The sequence below is a fragment of the Balaenoptera musculus genome, chromosome 6 (assembly GCF_009873245.2).
Source record: "Balaenoptera musculus isolate JJ_BM4_2016_0621 chromosome 6, mBalMus1.pri.v3, whole genome shotgun sequence".
In the NCBI taxonomy this organism is placed as follows: domain Eukaryota; kingdom Metazoa; phylum Chordata; class Mammalia; order Artiodactyla; family Balaenopteridae; genus Balaenoptera; species Balaenoptera musculus.
Window position 1 is genome coordinate 12,804,865 of NC_045790.1, and position 24,071 is coordinate 12,828,935.

The following is a 24,071-nucleotide window of genomic DNA, read 5'->3' on the forward strand; positions in this document are numbered from 1 at the left end:
GGGGAAAGGTCGGTCTAATCCTTTTTATTTCCTCATTATAGAAGCTGTCTAGTTCTAAATCAGTAGAGAGACACCACTGTTAATTGCCAAGAGAGGAACTTGTTCACTGCTGTGCTGCCCCTTCCACAAGTCAAATTTGGAGAGGAAATTCAAGGTGAGGATGACTTTCAAGCCCAGAGAAGGGAAAGAGGGTTAGTCCCCCTTGGTGGATGGGAAGGGCAATTTGTTTCTGTTAATGTATACACAGGTTTGCAAATAATTTTTCCTGTAAATTCGGGAACTCAAAATTTTTCTGTCATTCTCATTCCAATATGCCTTCACGGGAAGGACAGAAAGGAGTGACGTCAAGGTCAGTGACGTGGGAGCTGCCCATGGCCCTGTGTTGGGACTGTGAATGTATCACTTCTATCCAGATGGGAAAACATTTGAGTTCCTACATATCCTTAAAACCGCCTCTTTCCTCAATGCCATCAGCGGCCTCTCTTTAGTTCTCTGAGGCTGAATATAATTTACTTTTTAATGTAACTTCTGTATTTCTAAATAAATAAAAACCAAGAGTAGGAGTTTCCATTTATGACCAAGAAACATAAAGGCTTAAAGGCAATAGTTTCGACTCACTTCCCACATGGATTCATGGGGTGACTCTGGGCAAGTCATTTACTGCCTCTGACTGTAGGTATTTCACATCCAAGGTGTGGATCATTTATTATCCACCTCTGTGTATGTTATGGGGAGGATTGCTCTGATTTTCAGATGCAAAGTAACAAGAGCTAGTGTTATTAGGCACCTGCGACTAGTTGATGCAAAACATACATCAACTCAGTTAATCCACACAAAGGTGCTACCGGGAAGGAGTTATTATCCCCATCCCACAGAAGGAAACTGAGGCTTGGAGAGAAAAACAGGCATGCCAAAGTGCTTTGATAGGTATAAGAAACTGTAATCAAATATAACACTATTATTAAGGCATGCCAAAGTGCTTTGACAGGTATAAGGAACTGTAATCAAATATAACACTATTATTATTATTATTATTATTATCATTAGCTCTGTCGATTCTAGATGGGTCTGAAAAATACAAATTAAATATAGAATAAAACGTAGTTTTAAAACATAAATTAAACCAGTCTGGGGAACCAATAAAACACACGGTCTTTGGGGAAATATTGCAGAGTTAAGGGAGGTTTCCTGAATTTGTTCTTTTATTCTTGGCACTGGGACACGATAATGAACAAAACAGGCCCCAAACTCTCTGCCCTTATGGAGCTTACATTCCTGGGGTAGACGCAGACAATGAACAAATACATTAGTGAAAAACAGAGTATGTCAGAGGATGACAAAAGCTAAGGAGAAAAACACAGTGGGAAAGGGGAGAGGGGAATTGCAAACTGAATACGCGGTCAGGGAAGGTCTCACTAAGAAGGTGTCACACTCTGTCACCTTGGAGGAGACAAGGTGTGATCTGTGCTGACACTGGGGGAGAGCCTTCTGGGGATGCTTCAGACCTAAGGATGAGGACCCGACTCTTCCCAGTTCACTTAATGTCCTGGGACAGTCCCGAGGGTGACCACACTGCTGGCATGTTCTGAGGATGCTGAGTGTGGTAGTGGGAAGAAACACAGTTTGGCCCCTAAAAAGCGTGGACCATACCTGAAAAATTTGGGGTTTTTTTCTTGCCCTAGCATTCTTAATACAGATATCAACCCATCATGTTACCCAGAGAGGCTAATAGTCTTTGTCTGAAAAACCCCCAAATGCAAATGACTCCGGTTGGAATCCCATTTCAAAGGCTCATACAAGAAACAAACATTGCTTTAAGAATACCCAGGAACTGCCAAGTTTTTCCGGCAGCGCTGTGATGTCTACAAAATCGAGTGGAAGAGTGTGCCCTTTGGGGCGTAAGCTACCCTCTGGGACTCCGTTGCTAGGCAGGGTAACCTGCTTTCAAACCCAAGCATTTCTGTCCCCATAGGGAAGCCCAACTGGACGTGCCCACACCCTCCGCAGGCTGGGTGTCCTGCAAGCAGTAGAGCCGACATCCCGGCCACCTCCCTCCATGCCCTCCCCTGCACCGCCCTCCCCCACCCTGTTATTAGGTATGCATTTCAGATTTTGAATGGATCTCCTTGTCTGGCGTTAATTGACAGTGAAAGCCCGGTTTTCAAAGCCAAGGTATAAGCACTGAAGGTAAGTGATCAGAGGACTGCCCTCGTAATAAATCACTGCAGCACGGGTCACTGTTTAGAGTGTGAATGCAGTGTTCAATAAAGAAACACGTTCCACCTTTCAGCTTCAAGCCGACCCTGGCTAATTGACCTCATTGTAGTCCCTCCATTAATCATTCTGGCACATGGGGCAAGAGGCAGTTTCACTGCTTAGGTTTGCAGAGAGGAGGGGGACCAGGTCCATGTGGGGGGGGGGTAAGGGTTGAGGGGGCAGTTATAACGCAAAAGGAAATCATAGACAATTCTCCCTTAATTAACTCATTGGATTTCCAGGTTGGCCAGATAGGATTTACTTTGCTGAAGGAATGTGGAGAATAAGGCAGGGGACTTCATTAACTTCACACCAGGACGCAGGAGTTTGGGTCTCTAACAAAAGCAGATGTGAGCATCTGTACCCCATCCAGAGAGCCGCTCTGCCAAAGGACCAGGGGGTTAGCCTAATGCTACATAATCATTCAGTGTCATCGATCTCCCCAGACCCTGATTAATAAATTGCAGCAGAAGTCTTCTACAGGGGTGACTACAATTTTATTTCGCCTATTAGAAGCATGTCGCCGTGCTCACCAGTCATGCAGGACTGGCTTACCTTCCTCTTGGCCCCTCCCTCCCACTCTCCGGTCCCGTCCCTGGCTCTGCATTTGCATTGCTGGTGAATCTTCCATGAATCTGTTTTGGTTGAGAGAGGTGGGGTGCTTTCTGTCCAGCCCCTCCATTCTGCCAAGCCAACCCCAGCTGACAACAGCGATCAGAATGGGAGCTTCAACACAGAAGTCAGTTCACACTGCAGCTCAAGACTTGTGTCTCCAATGCGACTCAACACACATAATTTGGCCACCTGTTCTGTGCCAAGCACTGCACTGCACTAGAAATACACACACACACACACACACACACACACACACAAAATATGATTTGCTCCTGGTCCTCAGAGATCTTAAGAGTCTGCATTGATCCAGTTACATTTTCAAAATGCAAGATCTGCCCTTTTGTACCAAGCTGCTTTAAATTAGGCCTTTTTTTAAAGGTCTTTTTCCCATGAATAGTTGCTATTATTCAGGAACGCAGTAGTTTCACAGTTCACAGGGGTAAACAAAGCCCAGCGGGTCAGCAACTTTCACTCTGAGAGGAGGAGAGGGGGGAGAGAGAGGAGGGAGGGAGAAGGGGGAGGGGGGAGCTATCACTCATTTTACACTTGTGCTTTTTCCTGCTGCGCCCGTTCCACGTTCCATTACTGTTAATGAACTTAATTGTTTGGTTTCAAAACGCCAGCCTAAAGGCATCACTCTCCTTCCCCTCAGTGCTGAGGCTCGGTCTTGCTGATCTCCAAATTAACTTGTAAGCAAATCCTTCAAGTCCGTGCCCTTCCCTTCCTGACAAGCACCTGGACAGACGAATTCAGGCCAAGACTCCCGGGCAAATTCAGACAGAGCATTCAGAAAGACAGAGTGAGCACCCTCGGATCCCCATTTGGTATTGTGTGTAATTCAATTCCACTTAAGTATATTTATTACGTGTCTACTATAGGCTATGGTAATTGTGCTAGTCATTGGGTTCGGAAAGTTGATAAAACACAGCCGCTGACCTCAAGGATTGCATAGCGTCTTACCAGCCCACAGAACGGATCACATTTCTTTGGTTCTGCTATCAACAACACCACTACGCCTACAGGACCCGAGGGTTAGGGCGGCTCGGCTTAGTGGGGAAACCACAAGCTCTGGACTCATGCAGAATCCAAAGTCTGTCCATTCACAATCTGGGCAGGTTTGTCCGCATTACATAACCTCACCAAGTCACCGTGGTGTCTACCCAGTTGAGTTACTGTGAAAACTGTATGACTTAATGTATGTAAAGTGCTGGCACCACCCCACTGAGAAGATCATGTTTTATGTAGAAAAGACCAATGAATTACTGCAAAGATAGTCCACATACACATAATAATATACCAGATCCAAATTTAAAATCCATTCTAATAATGTCTCCTCCTTTACTCCTTCCTCTGGAAACAAACTATTTTGTCAACCTTGGCATGTGAGCCAGAAATGGCACACACCAATACCCTACAGGAATCCCTCGGGGGCTGCGCTGCTCTCCCCATCACAAGTCCCACCTGCTTCCAGCCAATCTCCAGGCAATCTTTGTACTCAGAGTCTACCCCCATTCATTTCTACGCGTGGAATAGCAAAACCTAGAATGTTGTGACAGTGCCAGGAATCTTACTTTGATCTTCTCACATGAGGAAACTGAGACTTAAAGAAGTTCAGAGAGTTCTTCCAGTTTGTACAGGTAGTTAGGGTTAGTTAGAACTATGATTAAAGCTCAGAGCTCCTGATAGCATATCCAGTGATCTCTTTACTACATGGGGTTGGTTATATCCAAATTACATTCACATTGGTACCTTACTTTATGCTGCATTAAAGTGTGCTCAAAGAGTTTAATATGCCAGCATAACTTCCTTGCGAGTCTCTGTGCTTCCTCTCCTGTCTCCCCTTTAATCCAAATCTGCACATCACTCTCCTGATTAAAGTGCACAATGAAGATAAAATGATAATTAGATTTCTGGTTTAAAGTAGTATCTGAATCTGGATCTTTGTTTCCCAGTCTCTTCTGGAGGGGAAAAGAGATGAAAATTCACAACAAGACAGAAAGAAAAGAAAATCTGCCAGACAAAATAATGTCAAAATTGGAAGGAATCCTCAGACCTATAGACAAATGGAGTTTTATTGAGTATAATCTGCCCAATTATTGCCTCATGAATATCAGTCTTTGCCTCATAAAAAGGCAATTATTTGGACGAAAGAAAGAGAGAAAGAAAAAGAGAGGAAGGAAGAAAGGAAGGAAGAGAGGGAGGGAGGAAGGAAGGAAGGGAGGGAGGGAGGAAGGAAGAAAGGAAGGGAGGGATGAAGGAAGGAGGGAAGAAAGGAAGGAGGGAAGGAGGGAAGGGCAAGGAAGATAAGTCATTCCTCCCTCACCATCGCCTCCTGACTCAGAGACCCAGAAAACTGGGGGCTAGCCCTCTATCAGGAGGGTGCTGCTTTTTAGTCTTGGCAGAATACCATTCTCCTGTCACACACTCTCACCCAATATTTGTTTTACAATCATTCAGATATAGCAACTCCCAGAAAAACATCTGGAAACAAAATATGGAGAAAGGTGGTAACACATTACACCTTAGAAGGGCAAGTCCCAGCAAACAAGGCCCTGTAGGCAGGGGCAGAGGTAAAGAGAAACAAGGTGGCCGAGACTTTCAGGAGCAAAGCAGCTGTGTACACCATCAGTTCAGAGGGTTACAGATCCAAGTGAAGGGGAAGAAAACAGCATCTTTATAAAGTAGCCCTAACCCATGGCTTCAATATTAGCACATCCATTAATATGCTCCAAAAAATCAATTGGGCCAATAAGATGAACCATGTGATAAACATCATAAAAGGAAGGAAAGAAGGAAGGAAGGGAGGGAGGGAGAGAGGGAGGGAGAGGAAATGAAGGAAAATTCAATATACATTGATAAGTCAACATCTATTTTTGCTAAATTTATTAGTAAAGTGAATAGAAAACAAATTCATAATTTGACTTCTTTTTAAAAAAATTGTCTGTGCTTGCTTCAGGAAAATATATACTAAAATATCAAAAGATGCAGGTATGGATAATATGTAAACTCTTCAAATCCTCTCTACTTTTATATCTTACTCCAGAAATGCTCATAAGAAAAAGAATACCTCTTCGAAACAGCATCTAATATCATACTTAAAGCAAAGAAAGCTATATTATTCTTTTATAATAAGGAATAAAAACAAGGTTCATTAAGCATTGTTGAGGAAGTTTTGGTCAATTCAGTAAGTCAAAAAACACTTTAATGAGAGGTATAAACATAGGGAAGACTAGAAAATTATCATTCTTTGCAGGTGACATTATTGTCTACTAAAATATCCATGTGAATCAACTAAACAATGATTAGATCTAATAAGACTTCAATAAGTTAGTTTAGACCAGTGTTTCTCAACTTTGTTTCACTTTAGAAACACCTAGAAAGCTTTTAAAAACTACCAGTACTAGAGGCTCATTCCAGAAATTCTGATTTAGTTGTTCTTGAGGGAGGCCTGGCTCTGTGTATGTTTTAAAAGCTCCCCGGGGACTTCCCTGGCATTCCACTGGTTGGGACTTCACCTTCCAATGCAGGGGGTGCGGGTTCAATCCCTGGTTGGGGAGCTAGGATCCCATATGCCTCGGGGCCAAAGGACCAAAACATAAAACAGAAGCAATACTGTAACATTCAATAAAGACTTAAAAAATGGTCGACATCAAAAAATCTTTAAAAAAATAATAAAAAAATAAAAGCTCCCCAGATGATTCTAATGTGCATGTACGCTTGAGAATCACTGATATAAATATCAGAAATACACAAAACTCAATAGATTTCGCTTCATGCCCTCAAGAACCAATCACAGAATAGGATGCAAAGAAAATCTTACTAATAACAACAAGAATATAAAATATTCATAGTAATAGGATTACAATATGACCCAGTAATTCCACTTCTGGGCATATAACCAAAAGAACTGAATACACCACACTAACAAAAGGAAAAACAAAAACCACGTGACCATCTCAATAGATACAGAAAAAGAATTTGACAAAATTCAATATCCATTCATGATAAAAAAGTCTTATCAAAGTAGGTATAGAGGGAACATATCTCAACATAATAAAGGCCGTTTACAGCAAACCCACAGCCAACATAACACTCAACAGCGAAAAACTGAAAGCCTTCCCACTAAATTTAGGAACAAGGCCTGGATGCTCACTCTCACCATTTCTACTTAACACAGTATTGGAAGTCCTAGCCACAGCAATCAGATAAGAAAAAGAAGTAAAAGGTATCCAAGTTGAAAGGGAAGAGGTAAAACTGTCACTATTTGTAGATGACGTGATACTCTATATAGAGAACCCGAAGTCTTCACCCAAAAACTATTAGAACTAATAAATGAATTCAGCAAGGTTGTAGGATACAAGATTAATATACAGAAATCTGTTGCATTTTGATACACTAAAAATGAAATATCAGAAAAAGAAATAAAATCAATCCCATTTAAAATCACATTAAAAAAATAAAATACCTAGGGATAAACTTAACCAAGGAGGTGAAAGACCTATACTCTGAAAATTATAAAACATTAATGAAGGAAACTGAAGATGATTCAAGGAAATGGAAAGACATCTGTGCCGTTGGGTTGGAAGAATTTATGTTATTAAAATGGCCATTTTTCACAAAACTAGAACAAATAATCCTAAAATTTATATGAAACCACAAAAGACCCAGAATTGCCAAAGCAATGTTGAGAAAAAGGAAGAAAGCTGGAGGTATAACCCTGCCAGACTTCAGACTATAGTACAAAGCTACAGTAATTAAAACAGCATGGTCTTGGCAGAAAAATAGACACATAGATCAATGGAACAGAATAGAGAGCCCGGAAATAATCCCACGCACCTATGGTCAATTAATCTACAACAAAGGAGGCAAGAATGTACAATGCAGAAAAGACAATCTCTTCAACAAGTAGTGCTGGGAAAACTGGACAGCCACATATAAAACAATGAGATTGGAACATTCCCTCGTACCATATACAAAAATAAACTCAAAATCGTTTAAAGACCTAAATGTAAAACCTGAAACCATAAAACTCTTAGAAGAGAACATAAGTGAAACACTCTTTCACATAAATCGTAGCAATATTTTCTTCAATCAGTCTCCCATGGCAAAAGAAATAAAAGCAAATATAAACAAATGGGACCTAATTAAACTTAAAAACTTTTGCACAGCAAAGGAAATCATCGACAAAATGAAAAGACAACCTATGGAATGGGAGAAAATATTTGCAAATGATGCAATCAACAAGGGATTAATACCCCAAATATACAAAAAGCTCATACAACTCAATATCAAAAAAAGTGCAACCAAAAATGGGCACTAAAATAGACATTTTTCCAAAGAAGACACACAGGTTGCTAACACACACATGAAAAAATGCTCAATATCGCTAATTATTAGTGAAATGCAAATTAAAACCACAGTGAGGTATCACCTCACACCTGTCAGAATGGCTATCATCAAAAAGTCTACAAATAACAAATGCTAGAGAGGATGTAAAGAAAAAGGAACCCTTGTGCACTGTTGGTGGGAATGTAAATTGGGGCAGCCACTATGGAAAACAGTATGGAGAGTCCCTAAAAAAATAAAAATAGAGCTACCATATGATCCAGCAATTCCACTCCTGGGTATATATCTAGAAAAAATGGAAACGCTAATTCAAAAAGACACATACACCCCAATGTTCACAGTAGCACTATTTACCATAGCCAAGCTATGGAAGGAACCCAAGTGCTCATCAACATATGACTGGATTAAGAAGATTTTAATATAAATATACGTATACATATATATATATAATGGAATATTACTCAGATGAGATTAACAGATATAAACTACTTAATATAAAACAAATAAACAAGGATATACTGTATAGCACAGGTAATTATACCCATTATCTTGTAATAACCTATAATGGAATATAATCTGCAAAAATACTGAATCACTACGCTATACACCTGAAAGTAACACAATATTGTAAATCAACTATACTCTAATAGAAATAAAGATAAATAAAAAAGAATTGAAAGTGAGGTCTAAAGAGATATTTGCACACCCATGTTCATAGCAGCATTATTCACAATAGCCAAAAGGTGGAAGCAATGTAAGTGTCCATTAAGAAATGAACAAAATGTGGTATGGATGTACAATGGAATATTATTCATCCTTTAAAAAGAAGGAAATTATGACATATGCTACCACATGGATGAAACTTGAAGACATTATGCTAAGTGAAATAAATCAGTCACAAAAATACAAATACCATACGATTCCACTTACATGAGGTACCTGGAGTAGGAAAACTCATAGACATAGAAAGTGGAGGGGTGGTTGTCAGGGGATGGGGGAGCAGAGAGTTGTTGTTTAACAGGTAAAGAGTTTCCATTTTGCAAGACGAATAGAGTTCTGGATATTGATTGTACAGCAATGTGAATACACTTAATGCTACTGAACTGTACACTTAAAAAGTGGTTAAGATGGTCAATTTTATGTTATGTATATTTTACCACAATTAAAATTTTTAAAGCCATTTGAAAGAAAAACAAAAAATACTCATAATACATTTTACAGGAAATGTTATATGAGGAACTATTGAAATCTGTATTGAATTACATAAGAGAAAAACTTCTGGAATGAAAAAAGATGAACTGTTCCTTCATGAGATGGCTCAATATCATAAAGATGCCATTATCTTTAAATTAATTTATAAATGTGATTCATTCCAATCAAATCTTAAATATATATTTTGTGACTGAATAAAATAGTTCTCCAGTTCACTGAAAAGAATAAACACCTGTCACTAGTAAAGAAAAAACAGGACTACAAATTGTCTTGAGTTACCCAGTATTAAAATGTATTAGAAAGACACACTACTTGAAAGAATATGATAATAGCACAGGTAATGACAGACAGATCATTAAAGTGAAACAGAAAGCCTTGAAGCTCACATAAGAATTTATGATAAAGGTAAAAGCAGAGTAAGAACGAATTATTCAATAAGTTATGTTTAGACAATTGGTTAACCATTTGGGAGAGAAGTAAAATTAGCTATCTACCTTACAACACATACCAAAATAAATTTCATGTGAGTGAAATATTTTATGTAAAGGAACTGAAGTAATAAAAATATAGAAAAAATACAGGTGGATATTTTAAGGGATCTCATGGCAAGAAAGACCTTTTTACATATTCTCTGGAAAACAGAAAAATTAAAGCTAGAAAAGGAAGCTTGAAAGCTGATTCCTCAGAGCTGGGGATGGGGCTGGGGTAAAGGGTCAGGGGGTCTCAAACAAGGATATAGACCTAAGAGTTAAGGGGGGCTTCACACTGATGAAGACCCCTGAACATACCAGAGATAGACCCTGAAAAGGCTGCCCCCTCCGTAAAGAGGGGACTAAAAAACTCCATCCAGTAGCTAAGGGAAGAAAAAGCATCTGGCTAGGTTTCTGGGGGGGGAAAAAAAAACCTCCTGAAAGAAGGTATAAACCCAAGTCTATGCTATATGCAGGTATGGAGTACAAATTAGTACTATCTTCTTGGTAAAAGAAATCCCAAGCCAGTGATTTTTCTAAAGAACATATGTGGATCTGACAAGAATGTTTTTAACTGCTCACTGGTTATGAGCTTCCAAAATATTACAAACCACAAGAGGAAATAATCTTCCATGAGCAAAATCACAAACTCAAAAAAGGTGGATATTTACCATCCTTTAAAACTTCAGATTATAGGAGTTTTTTCAACTGAAGAACATAAAGTTAATATGTTTTAAATTATCAAAATGATTCAAGAAAGTATAAAAACCATATCGAAAGACAAGGATATTATGAAAACAGAATAGGTACATTTGAAAAAAGAATAAAACAGAACTTAAAGAAATAAAAAACATTTTCATTATGCTAAAACTTCAAAGAATAAATTAAGCAGCAGGTGAGTACCAGATAAAAAGAGTATTAAAGAGTTGGAGGAGAGTTCTGAGGTAATTACCCATGATGAAGCATGGAGATGTAAAGAAATGGAAAATAAAAGAGTGGTTAAGAGATGTGGAAGATGAAATGAGAATGTCCAACATACATTTCATAGGAGTTCCAGGAAAATAAACTAGGGAGAATGGGAAGAAGCAATATTTAAAAGAATCTTCCAGCATTTATTAATTCAAATCATATATATTCATGAAACTCTACCATGTGCCAGGGGCTCTTAGATACTAGGGAGAGAACAGAGAACAAAACCCCAAAATCCTTGCTTTCACGGAATATACTTTCAAGAGGAAAAGAGAAATCATTTTTCTTAAGTACAATATGGAGTATGTGTATTACTAAGCTTTTGCCAGAGTAACAAACAATCCCATAATCTCAGTGGTTTGCAATGACATGTATATATCATTAAGGTTATGAGCGCTGCAGATTGCCTGTGGCTCGGCTCCAGGCTGTGGGTTGACTGTAGGTCAAATCCAATGTGTCCTTTCATTCCAGGACACACGCTGAAGGAGGAGCCCCTATCTGGGACACTCAATTATAGTGGCAGAGGACAAAAACATAAAACACCAAGCTCATCACGCTGTCATATGTAAACCTTCTGCTTACAAGTGGCATGTGGCATGTTCGCTCACATTCTACTGGTAAAAGCAAGTCACATACCCAAACTGAAGGCAGGAATGAGGACGTTTTCTGCACTAGAGACAAGCATGGCAAGGGAAGGTGTGTGTAATCCTCTGACAGGGGAGGAAATAAATAATCGTGAGCAAAAACATAAGCTACCGTACATGCTCAGTGGTGGGGATTGGTAGGGAGCAAACTAAAACAGGGAATGGGGACAGGAATGATTACGGAGGTTGCAACTTTAAATAGAAAGGTTGCAGAGGGCACAAAAAATGTAATATCTGATTTAGATCTGAAGGGTGTCAGGGAATGGACCATGCAGATACCCTGGGGAAGAATGTTTCAGGCAGAGGAACGGCAAATGCAAAGGCTCTGAGTCAGAAGCGAGCCTGATGTGTTTGGGGAGCAGCAAGGAGGCCGCTGTGACTGTCATGAGGTGAAGGGGAGGGACAGTGGTAGGGGAAGGGGTCAGAAAGGTAACAGAGGCCACGGCAGGGCTTGGGTTTCACTTGGCGTGAGATGGAAAGCCATTGGAGGGCTTTGAGCAGAGGAATGACATCATCTGGCTTCTCTTACCTGGACCAGTGTGTAGGGAATGGGCTGATGGGGAGCCAGAGAGACCAGTCAGTAGACTGTGGTAATACCTAGGTAAGGGAGAATGGGGTCCGGGTGAAGGTAGTAAAAGTGGTTAGAATCTGAACACGTCTTAAACATGATTGGACATGAGGCACAAGTGAAAGAGAAGAGTCAACAGTGATGCTCGGGGGCTTGGCCTGGGCAACTGGAAGGATTGTGTTGCTACTGGCTATGAGAAGGAAGCCTGTAGCCATGAAGAGATGGGCAGAACACAAAAGCTCTGTATGAGTCAATATTGAGGTACGTTGGAGACATTCCTGTGGAGATATCCAGTGAGCGGCTGAATAAACTCACCTGGAATTTGGGGGAGAGGTTCAGCCCACAGATATAAATTTGGAAGTCATCATCATGCTATAGATCAAGAGATGACAGACTTTTTCTATAGAAGGCCAGACAGTAGATATCTTTGGTTTGGCAAGCCACGTGTGATCTTCCTTGCATGCTCTTATGTAAAAGGCATCTTTAGCTCATGGTAGCAAGCTGGATTTGGCCCCTGGACTGCAGATCTGCAGACCTTGCTACAGAGGACTTGTAAGACCATAAGTATGGATGAGATCACTAAGGGGGTGAGTGCAAACAGAAAAGAGAAAATGTCCGTGTACTGAATCAGGAACACTCCAAAGCTAGAGAGTTAAGGAGATGGTGAGGAGCCAACAAATGGACCGAGAAGGGGCGAGCAGTGAAGCAGGAGGAAAGCCAGGAGAGTGTGGTGGCCTGAAAGCCTGGTGAAGGATGGCTTTCAATCAGGAACAGCTGTGTCAAATGCCACTAAGGGTTCAAGTCAGTTGGGGACTAAGAACTGACCATTTGATTTAACAACATGGGAGTCATTCGGGACCTCCTGATTAGCATGCGCACATGGAGAAATGGGAAAAGAGTTACCGATGCCAGCAAATATAGGCAAGTCTTTCAAGGAGTTATACTGGGAAGGGAGAAAAGAGAATGGGGTGAAGCCAGAGGGGAAGTGAAATCAAGAAAGAGTCTACTTTTAAGATGGGATAAATAAAATCATATTTGTGTGTTGATGGGAAAGTCCAGTAGAGAGACGAAAATGGATATGTAGGAGAGAGAGGGTAGGGTTCCTGGAATGGTGCCTTTGAGTAGACAGGAAAAGATTACATCAAGTGTATAAGTGGAGGGGTGGCTCTCAGCCAGTTCTTCCAAAGTAACAAAAGAGAAGGTAGTGTGTGTGGACAGAGATGCAGGTAAGCAGGTAGATGTGGTCATGAGAATTTGGAGAAGGCTGCTTCTGATTGTTTCTATTTTCACAAAACAATGACTCCTTAAGCAGGACAATGAAAAGAAATCCACCTGAGATATTTTACAGTGAAAATGCAAAGTAAAAAAAAAAAAAATCTTTTTAAAAAGCAATATAAAAAGAAAAGACCATTTCTTGTTATTCAACTTTCAGCAGCAACGTTAGAAGCCAGATGACAATGAGGTATCCTCAAAGTGAGATACCCAATTAAACTTTCATCCTGAATAAGGGCCAACTACTGACATGTTTAGGTAAAGACTCACCTAGGCTGTAATAGCCACCAATGGCTGACTTCTGTTAAGAACGAAAAAGAACCAGGGAGGAAGAAGTGGAAGACAAAAACAACAGTGAGCAAGGACATTAAATAAGCATTAATAGTAAGAATTCTTGGAGCTTTAAAAACAAGGTAGACATAAAATGCTAGGTCTCAACACCACGTAAGAGGGAGGAACAATCAGGATGAAGGTGGTATAAATCCTGATTTTTTTTGGAAGGAGAGTAGGCATAATGGTAAACCTAAGGTTTTCTTAAGTCAAATATGCATGTTACAAATTTAAGAATCAGTGCTGGTACAACTGAATATCTACATGGAGAAGAGTGAGTTTGGACCCCTTCCTTAGACAAGGCACAAAAATTCACTCAAAAATCGATGATAGGTATAAATTTAAGAGCTGAAACAATGAAACACAGAAAAAACCACAAAAATAAATCATGTTGAATGTGGGTTAGGCAAAGTCTTCTTAGACACAGTACCAAATATACAAGTGACAAAAGAAAATTAGATAAATTGGACTTCACCCAAATTAAAAGCTTTTGTGCCACAAATGATACCATCAAGAGAGTAAGAGACAATCCACAGAATGGGAAAAATATTTGCAATCATATACGTGATCTATGATATCCAAAATATATAAAGAACTCTTACAAGTCAATAACAAAAAGATAAATAACCCACCCAGTTTAACAATGGGCAAAGGACTGAATACACATTTCTCCAAAAAAGATATAGAAATGACTGAAAAGCACATGAAAAATGCTCCACATTATTAGCCATTAGGGAAATGCAAATTAAAACCACAATGAAGTACCACTTCACATCCACTAGGATGGTTATAAAAAAAAAATGTCATCCCAAGTGTTAGTGAGGAAGTGGAGAAATTGGAACCCTCATACATTGTCAGTGGGAATGTAAAATGGTGCAGTTGAAAACATATGTCTACACAAAAACTTGTACATGAATGTTCATTTCACCATTATTTATAATCACCAGAAAGTGGAAACAACCCAAATGTTCACCAACTGATGGATGGAAAAATAAATATAGGTGACACATACAATGGATTATTATTCAGCCATAAAAAGGAATGAAGAAAAAAAAAAAAAAAGGAATGAAGTACTGATACATAGAACAGCATGGATGAACCTTAAAAACATTATTTTAAGTGCAAGAAGCCAGTTACAAAAGACCACATATTGTATGATTCCATTTATATAAAACATCCAGAATAGACAAATCCATAGAGACTGTAAATAGATTAGTGGTTGCCAAATGCAGAGGGGAAGGGAGAATGACTGATACCGTGACTGACAGCAGGTATGGGATTTCTTTCTGGGTTGATAAAAATGTTGTAAAGTTAGGTTGTGGCGATGGTTGCACCACTCTGTGAATATATTAGAAACCACTGAATTGCATGTGTTAAATGAATGAATTGTATAGCTTGTGAATTATATCTCACTAATGCTGTTTAAAACATTGTTAAGGGTGACCCCTACGAGAGTAGAATATCCATATAATTTCTAGGCCAGTAGAGGTAAGGTGGGGACTAAAAAAAAAACTGTTCAAGTCAAGGGATGGCGGGAAAGGAGGGGAAAGAAGTGAATGAAAAGTGAAGAGGTACAGAGGGCATAAATAAATTTTTTAAAGAAATTAAAATAACTATGTTTGGCATGATACGATGAATATGTATTTTTAAGGCACAAACATTATCATATATTGTTGGAGTTATCTGTGAGAAGTAAAAGTATAAAAACACGCACTTAAAAAATACTGGAGGGGGGCTTCCCTGGTGGCGCAGCGGTTGAGAATCTGCCTGCCAATGCAGGGGACACGGGTTCGTGCCCCGGTCCGGGAAGATACCACATGCCGCGGAGCAACTGGGCCTGTGAGCCACAACTACTGAGCCTGCGCGTCTGGAGCCTGTGCTCCGCAACAAAAGAGGCCGCGATAGTGAGAGGCCCGCGCACCGCGATGAAGAGTGGCCCCCACTTGCCACAACTAGAGAAAGCCCTCGCACAGAAACGAAGACCCAACACAGCCATAAATAAATAAATAAAGGAGTTCCTTAAAAAAACAAAACAAAAAAATACTGGGGGCAGGAAGGAGCTGAATGGGAGGCTGAAGTGGGAGAGTTGATTTCTGCTGTATCTATTGCACTATTTCTTCATTAGATGATCAGAAACGCCATGGCAAATTGTTAACATCTATTAAATCTGAGCAAAGAAGTTTTTAGGTGTCTATATTTCATACCATTTTACGTTTAAAATTTTTCTTAATTAAAAGGCAATAAAAATAGTGTTGCCAAGAGTTCAGGAAAATGGCCCTAGCCCTCTGCTGATAAGCATGTAAACCTGTACAAATTTGAAGAGGGAATTTTGACAATATGTAGCAAAAGTTTTAAAACATTCACATTTTTTGGTGAAGCAATAACTCTTCTGGGAAAATACTTGTGTGTGCACAAAGATTTAAGTACACTGATGCTTGCTATAGTTCCTTACATACATGTGCAAATATAATATATACACATAAATACATAAATATTCACGGTGAAATAGAATGTCTATTAGTTGAACATAATATTCAAAAGTATTGTGCAGTTAATCTAAATAATTCACTGGAGAAAGAGATGGTCTTAGGCCCCTAAGAACCCGATGAAAATTATATACCCTCTGAAGAAAGGCAGATGCACATAATACAGAAAATAATTTGCAGACAATGCCAACAGGTCCCGGAGTACTTAAGATACAGATGTTTTATTAGGGAAGAAAAACCTGCCAACTAATTCCTAATTCTCCTCCAAATGCCTCTTCCTCCAGGCAGCTTTTGCTGTGCCCTGACCTCTCCATCCTACCCAGCCTGGTATAGGCACCCCTTCCTTAAGACCCTATACAAATCTGTACCCTGATGCTATATCACTTTGTATGGTGATTGTCTGTTTTCTCTCTTTCCCACAAGCATCTTTGAGAATAGGGTGCACCACTCAATTGGCTTCATATCCTCAGCACAGCGCAAAGCCTAATTCAGACATAAATAAACATTTGTTGACTAGGTGATCAAATGAACGCTCCTGCAGGAAGATGACATTGCTCTATATTGCATCTGGATAACGCCTCACTAGGAGAAACAGCCTTCTCGTGTATTTATTAATCCACAACAACTGATTGGGTTGTATACACACCCCAGCCTTAGCAGACCGTCTTTCGAAATCTGCTAGATTTCAAATGCAGCCTTATCTCAAAGAATGAGACGGAATCTATGCTACGTGTAAGTTGCAAATGCAGCGCGTGAGAAGCAAGGCTCCAACTTTCTGCGTGACTCAGCCCTGCGCTCAGCTCTCACCAGCCTCAGCAGAAAGGCAGTCAGATTAGCAGCCGCTTGTTTTCATTCCAGAGGACAAGCTCTCCAATCTTTTCTGAAGTTATTTCCCTTCCTTTCCCTTCCCGTTATTCCCTATTTCCATCAAGCGGAGCCCTTGAATGCGTTTCCCTGCCAGCTATTCAAGAGCCCACTCCCCCTGGAGCTGGCGACACAGAACCTATTAATAAGCAAACACAACAAACTGGCTCATTCTCCTCATAGTTGAATTCCTCTGCCACTGATTTCTCAACACTTCCCTTTAGGGTTTTCCTTTGGAGTCCCATTCATTTAGAGGAAATGTGGAAAATTGTTTAATGCTTCTTGTTGTAAGCGAGTGGTGGTAAATGCTGATTACGTGTGCAGAGTAAAATGCTTCTCTTCTCCTTGGCTTCCAAACCCATCTGGTGGCCCTGGCAAAGCCTGAGCCTCACTCCCTGCACAAGGGACTCTCGTCATCCTCACCTGGTTAGCAGAGCAGGCTGTACTACCGTGGAAGGCTTTCATTCCTAGCATACCTGACCTTTAGTCTACACATCAGTTAAGTCACTCTCTCATTCTTTGCCTTGGTTCCTCCAACTGTAAAATGATGAAAAGTACCTTGGCTCTTTACATATTTGATTGAATCCAATTCAAGGATACACTGTTTCACACCTACTTTGGGCTGTCAAATGGTTGGGGGCTGCAGAATAAGCACGGAAGAGCTCCTATCATTTCAGATTGATTCCAAAGCGAGGCTGGGTAACAATGTCAGTAGAAAACTCAGCTCTGAAGGTCTGAGTTTTTGGGGGCTGCTGCCCCCATACAGGGGAAAGAAAGGAGAGAGGCTGATTAGCCGGAGAAGAAAAGCATGAGTCTATCCCATCCTGTTTTCTAAAAAATAAAAATGCCAGAAGGATGTCATTTTTACACTAACTCCTCTAAAACACTTCAGAGATTAGGGCTTTAGAGAGCTTCCCTCCCTGTTAATGAGTGCTTGTATTTAGAGTAGAAGAAAATTGGGAAGGGAGCCCTTCCTACGCCCCTCCTTCTTTCAGTAAGAGAAACAGGAGAGCCATGTGACAAAATATTTTTGGTTTCTTAATAGACATAAATACAGAATGTTGGAGGAAACATGTCAACTCCTTTCAGTGTACAGATGGGCACTTTGAAGCCCAGAGAGTTGGAATGACTTACCCAGGGTCACACAGTTGACTGGGGGCAAGTCAGGAGTGAAGCCACAGCTCTCTTGTTCCGAAGCTCCTTCCACTGTAGGAATTCTCAGCACCTAGAAACATATGTATAACTGAATCACTTTGCTGTACACCTGAAACTAACACAACATTGTTAATCAACTCTAGTCCAATACAAAATAAATTTTTTTAAAAAAAGAAACATAATCCGAACATTAGAACAATCAGACTATTATCACACTGGACTTCTCACTCCACCAAATGTTTCTCCTACGGTAGTCAAACGTGGACTCCTTCCTGTACCACAAAGACAATTTGCTCATTCCTGCTCCTGTGATTGCCCTTACAGGCAGGGCTGCCTTGTCTGGCCACACAGGTTGTGCACTGCACAACTCTCAAAAAACGTGTTCACACTTTAATCCACGTGTCAGCCCCAGATGGTCTTCTCATTATTCTCTTCTTAGTCAAGGTTATTTTCAAGTCACACTTTCACAAAGCCTTCCTTGTTGGGTTTAGAACACACAGTTTTCTCCTTTCTCTGAGTTCCTAAGATTCTTATTCTTTGTACTACTTACAAGCTGTGAATCTTTCAGCAAGGTAATCATTCTGAGTCTCTGCTTTCTGAAGTAATATGTAAAGTCTCTGCTTTCAAACATGTAAAAACAGTGGAGATGTGGGGAGGATCAAACAAACCCATGTACATGGAGGAACTCAATGAAGCATAAAGTGCTCTGGGATACTTGTTATTGCCACCCCAGCAAATTAAATACTCTTTTATGGTGTTTGCTAAATGTTGCTCAGTCTAAGTCTGGTTTTCCCCGTAAGAAATAAGTTCCTTGGGCTTCCCTGGTGGCGCAGTTGTTAAGAATCCGCCTGCCAAGGCAGGGGACACGGGTTTGAGCCCTGGTCCAGGAGGATCCTACGTGCCGCGAAGCAACTAAGCCCACGCGCCACAACTACTGAGCCTGAGCTCTAGAGCCCGTGCGCCACAACTACTGAGCCCGCGTGCCCCAACTACTGAAGCCCGCGTGCCTAGAGCCCATGCTCCACAACAAGAGAAGCCACCACAATGGGAAGCCCCCGCACCGCAACGAAGAGTAGCCCCCGCTCGCCGCAACTAGAGAAAGCCCGCGTGCAGCAACGAAGACCCAAAGCAGCCAAAAAATAAATAAATAAAATAAATAAATTTATTAACAAAAAGGAAATAAGTTCCTTGATTCAGGCAGAGGCCACTCATATTTCCACATCGCTCATAGCATGTAATCACACTGCCAGCACTATAACAAATGCTCTATACAAATTATGAGATGCGTTTTAATATTATCTAAGTTTTATAGATGAGGAAAGGAAACACAGAGAAAGGCAGCAACTCACACAGAGTCAAAAAGCTAGTCTGTGATGGATTACGGATTCGACCTTGGATAACTGGCTGCACAGTCTGCCCATCTACCTTCTGTATCTTCCCACCCTCTTTTGTGTATATGCAGGAAGCCTACAGTAGGAGCTTAGCACACTTGGGATCCTTGATTGTTTCATCTTTGGGATAACCTTCTTGTTAGAAAGAGAAAATCAAGTGCATCTGTTTGTTGTGTGGTGAAATGACATGATATGAGATGACATTCAGCTCCGGCTAGCTCACTATCCTACATTCCCATACTTTTGCTTACTGCAGCCTCAACTGGTTTGTGATGAAGAAAGACAGTTTTTTTAATTGCAGTAAAATATTCATTGAAAAAAGTTACCATTTTAGCCATTTTTAAGTGTATATTTCAGAGGCATTAACAACATTCACAATGTTGTGTAACCATCACCATCATCCATCTCTAGAACTTTTTCATAAATCCAAACAGAAACTCTATACCTATTAAACAATAACTACCCCTGCCTCCAGCCCATAGAAAACTCTATTCTATTTTCTGTCTCTATAAGTTTACCTCTTCTAGGTACCTCATATAAGTAGAATCATACAATATTTGACCTTTTATGTCTGTCTTATTTCACTTGGCATGACGACTTCAAGGTTCATCCATGTAGCATGTGTCAGAATCTCATTCCTTTTTAAGGCTGAGTAATATTACATTGTAAGTATAATCCACATTTCATTTATCCATTTACCTGTTGACGGACATTTAGGTTATTTCTGCCCTTTGGCTATTGTGAATAATGCTGCTGTGAATGTTGGCGTACAGAAGCACAAAGAAATTTTAATACCGGTTCTTTTGGAGTCCTGATCAAATTCCACGGAACAGGGAGGGCCTTCCCCACAGCAACAAGCGTTCTTAAACACTAGCAGGATGTCCAAGAATTCAACTCCGTTCTGACAGTGTCTACCCAAAGATAGCATCAGATTCCACAGATCAAGGGTTCAGTCCTACAAGACTGCCCCACACACTTCAGAGGCCAATTGCAAGCCCAAGTTATCTCTGTGCTTCTGACAAACTGGCTATGGACTACCCCCTCCGTGAACTTCAGACTCCAGTTGCAAGACCACGTAGCTACCTGTACTTTGGACTGACTGGCTGTAAATCAGACGTTCCCATGACCTCCTCCTTGGGTTCAATTAATTTGCTAAGGCAGCTCACAGAACTCAGGAAACTTACTGACTCACTAGCTCACTGGTTTATTATAAAAGGATATAACTCAGGAACAGCCAGATGGGAGAGATGCACAGGGCAAGAAGTGGGGGAAGGGAACAGAGTTTCCTGAATGTGCCCAAATCCCCATGTGTTCGCCAAATCGGAAGCTCTCTGAGACCTGTCCTTCTGGGCTTTCATGGGGGCTTCATCACATAGGCATGACTGATTAAGTCACTGCCCGTCAGCAACTGATTCGACCTCCAGCCCCTCTCTTCTCCCTGGGGATCAGGGGGTTGGGAAAGTTCCAACCTTGTAATCACGTGGGTGGCTTCCCCGAAAATCAGCTCCCATCCTTAGGTGGGGTCCAAAAGTCATCTCATTAACGTAACAAAAAACACCTTTGCTGTTCTCATCACTTAGGAAATTCCAAGAGTTTCAGGAGCTCTGTGTCAGGAACAGGGATAAAGACCAAATATAGATTTCTCATTATAAGTCACAACGTCACATCAGCCCATATTAAGCAGAATTAAACAGATAAATCAACTTCTGAAAAATAATCCTATGATGCTCTTCAAAGCCAAATATGGTGGCAGCTCAGGAGAGTAGAGAGCACTTTTAAGGGCAAGATCTGGGCCCACTCCTCATGAGCTTTGTGATCTTTTGGATTGAGTTTCTAGACGTGTAAAATAAAGGAATTAGATTAAATGACTTCCGAGGTCCTTTCTAGCCCAAATGTTCCAAGATTCTATATCGCAACCCTGTTTCCTTAATGCGTGCAGGTGAGTATCTTCTGCTCACCCCATGTCTTAGAGTTTTAACATTTGTAAGTGTGAGCCAATGGCTTTCCTGGCTCTGTTCCACGCAGATGCAGGCTGACTTCCTAACAGGCTGCCATTCCTCTTGATGTCCAAAACACAGGCTGAGGGATACTAAATCATTTCCTCTCCTTCACCTGTGTTACGGCCTTTGTTTCCAGGGTGGGTTCAAGGGGAGGAGTTCCTACAAGATGGAGAAGACAGAGACAAATGGAAAGCCAGGTGGAGGTGGCTCACGAGTGCCGCCAAGGAGCCCATTCTTTACCACGAAGCCCTCCAACCCACAGCCCCTTTGACACAATTCAAGCCCAGACATCACCTTCTGTAGAGGTGATGCCTTTCTGCAATTATCATTTTGCCATACTTAATTCTTCATTTTAAACAAATGCCAACCCTTGAATTTTAACCACTAATTCTTTTTGCTAATAACCAGGCATACCTCTGTAATAGCAGCTAGACTTACTGAGTGCTAACAATATATGCCCAGAATTAACTTGTTTGTTCCTCATAGCAATTTGGGTACTATCTTTATCATTTCCATTTTGCAGATAAGGAAACTGAGACACAGAGAGGGTAAGGAGCTTACTTAAGATTCTGCATAGCAAGCAGGGGCATACGGATTCAAACTCAGGTACCCTGGGCCTAAAGCCCATACTCTCAACCTTCACATTATATTGCCCCTGTGTAACATAACCATAATCTTTTTGATACTGAGCCACTTTGAAAACCAACTGCGCTTACGTTCAGGAGAGGTGGAAGTCATTCTGGTATGAGAAACCATGACTCTACTCTTTTTTTTTTTTTTGTATAGCCATTTTATTCTTTTTTTTTAACTTTTTACTTATATTGGAGTATAGGTGATTAACAATGCTGTGTTAGTTTCAGGTGTACAGCAAAGTGATTCAGTTATACATATACATGTATCTGCTCTTTTTCAAATTCTTTTCCCATTTAGGTTGTTACATAAAATTGAGCAGACTTCCTTGTACTATACAGTAGGTCTCTGTTGGTTATCTATTTTATTTTTATCTTTTAATAAACTTATTTATTTTATTTATTTATTTTTGGCTGCGTTGGGTCTTTGTTGCTGCGCGCGGGCTTTCTCTAGCTGTGGTGAGCGGGGGTTACTCTTCACTGCAGTGTGCAGGCTTTTCATTGCAGTGGCTTCTCTTGTTGCAGAGCGTGGGCTCTAGGCGGGCTTCATTAGTTGTGGCTCACAGGCTCTAGAGTGCAGGCTCAGTAGTTGTGGCACACGGGCTTAGTTGCTCCATGGCACATGGGATCTTCCCAGCCCAGGGCTCGAACCCGTGTCCCCTGCATTGGCAGGTGGATTCTTAACCACTGCACCACCGGGGAAGCCCTGGTTATCTATTTTAAATATAGCAGTGTATACATGTCAATCCCAAACTCCCTAATTACCACCCCCCCCCGCCCCCATGACTCTGTTCTTGAAGGGCTCACATACAAACTCACTTGTTCTGAGCCCCAGGGCAGAGGTAGCAGCCTGAAAAGCACCTGGGGCATACAAAAAGGACATTCACTGACTAACATTAGGGTGTGTGTTGGAGGGGCAGAGATCTGGTAGAACTTTCTCCAGGGATGGAAGTGCTGGTGTACACCATTTTTTTTTTTTTACTCTCCTTCCACCTAGCTGGGCTGGCACTGGTGGGCACCATTTCTGTCACTCTCAGTCAACCTAGCTAACACTGTGCACCCCACCTTGTCATTTTCCTGAGGACTCACCCCAGCTGGTTCCTCCAAAGCAACTCCAACCCCACATCACCTAGCAGGCAGCCCTGGCCAGCACCAGTGCATCTCCAAAATGGCTCCCACTCCGGAGGGCCAGACCCTTCATGAGTACGTTCACAGATGGCCTGGGGCCAACCCCACCCACCAATACACTTGCAGCAATTGTAGCCCAAGCACAACCGGAGGGTGCACACAGCCCACACAGGGGATACTCCTGAACCACCTGGCTCTGGGAAACTGGGAGACTGGGCCCCACAGGACACCTTCTACATAAAGCCACTATATATATCTACATATAGTTGATATACCTAACACATAGAAACAAACACAGAGAATTAAGCAAAATGAGGCAAGGGAGTATATTCTAAATGAAAGAACAAGACAAAGCCTCAGGAAAAGAACTAAACGAAATGGAGATAAGCAATTTACCAGATAAAGAGTTCAAAGTAATAGTCATAAAAATGCTCACCAAACTCAGGAGGATAATGGATGAACACAGTGAGAACTTCAAAAAAGAGACAGACAATATTAAAAAGAACCAATCAGAAATGAAGAATACAATCACTTAAATAAAAAACATACTAGAGGGAATAGCAGATTGAAGAATGCAGAAGAACAGGCCAGCAAATAGGAAGATAGGGTAGTGGAAATCACCGAACTGGAACAACAAAAAGAAGAAAAAAAATTTTTTTAATGAGGATAGATTAAAGGACCTCTAAGACAACATCAAGTGTACTAACATTAACGTTATAGGGGTCCCAGAAGGAAA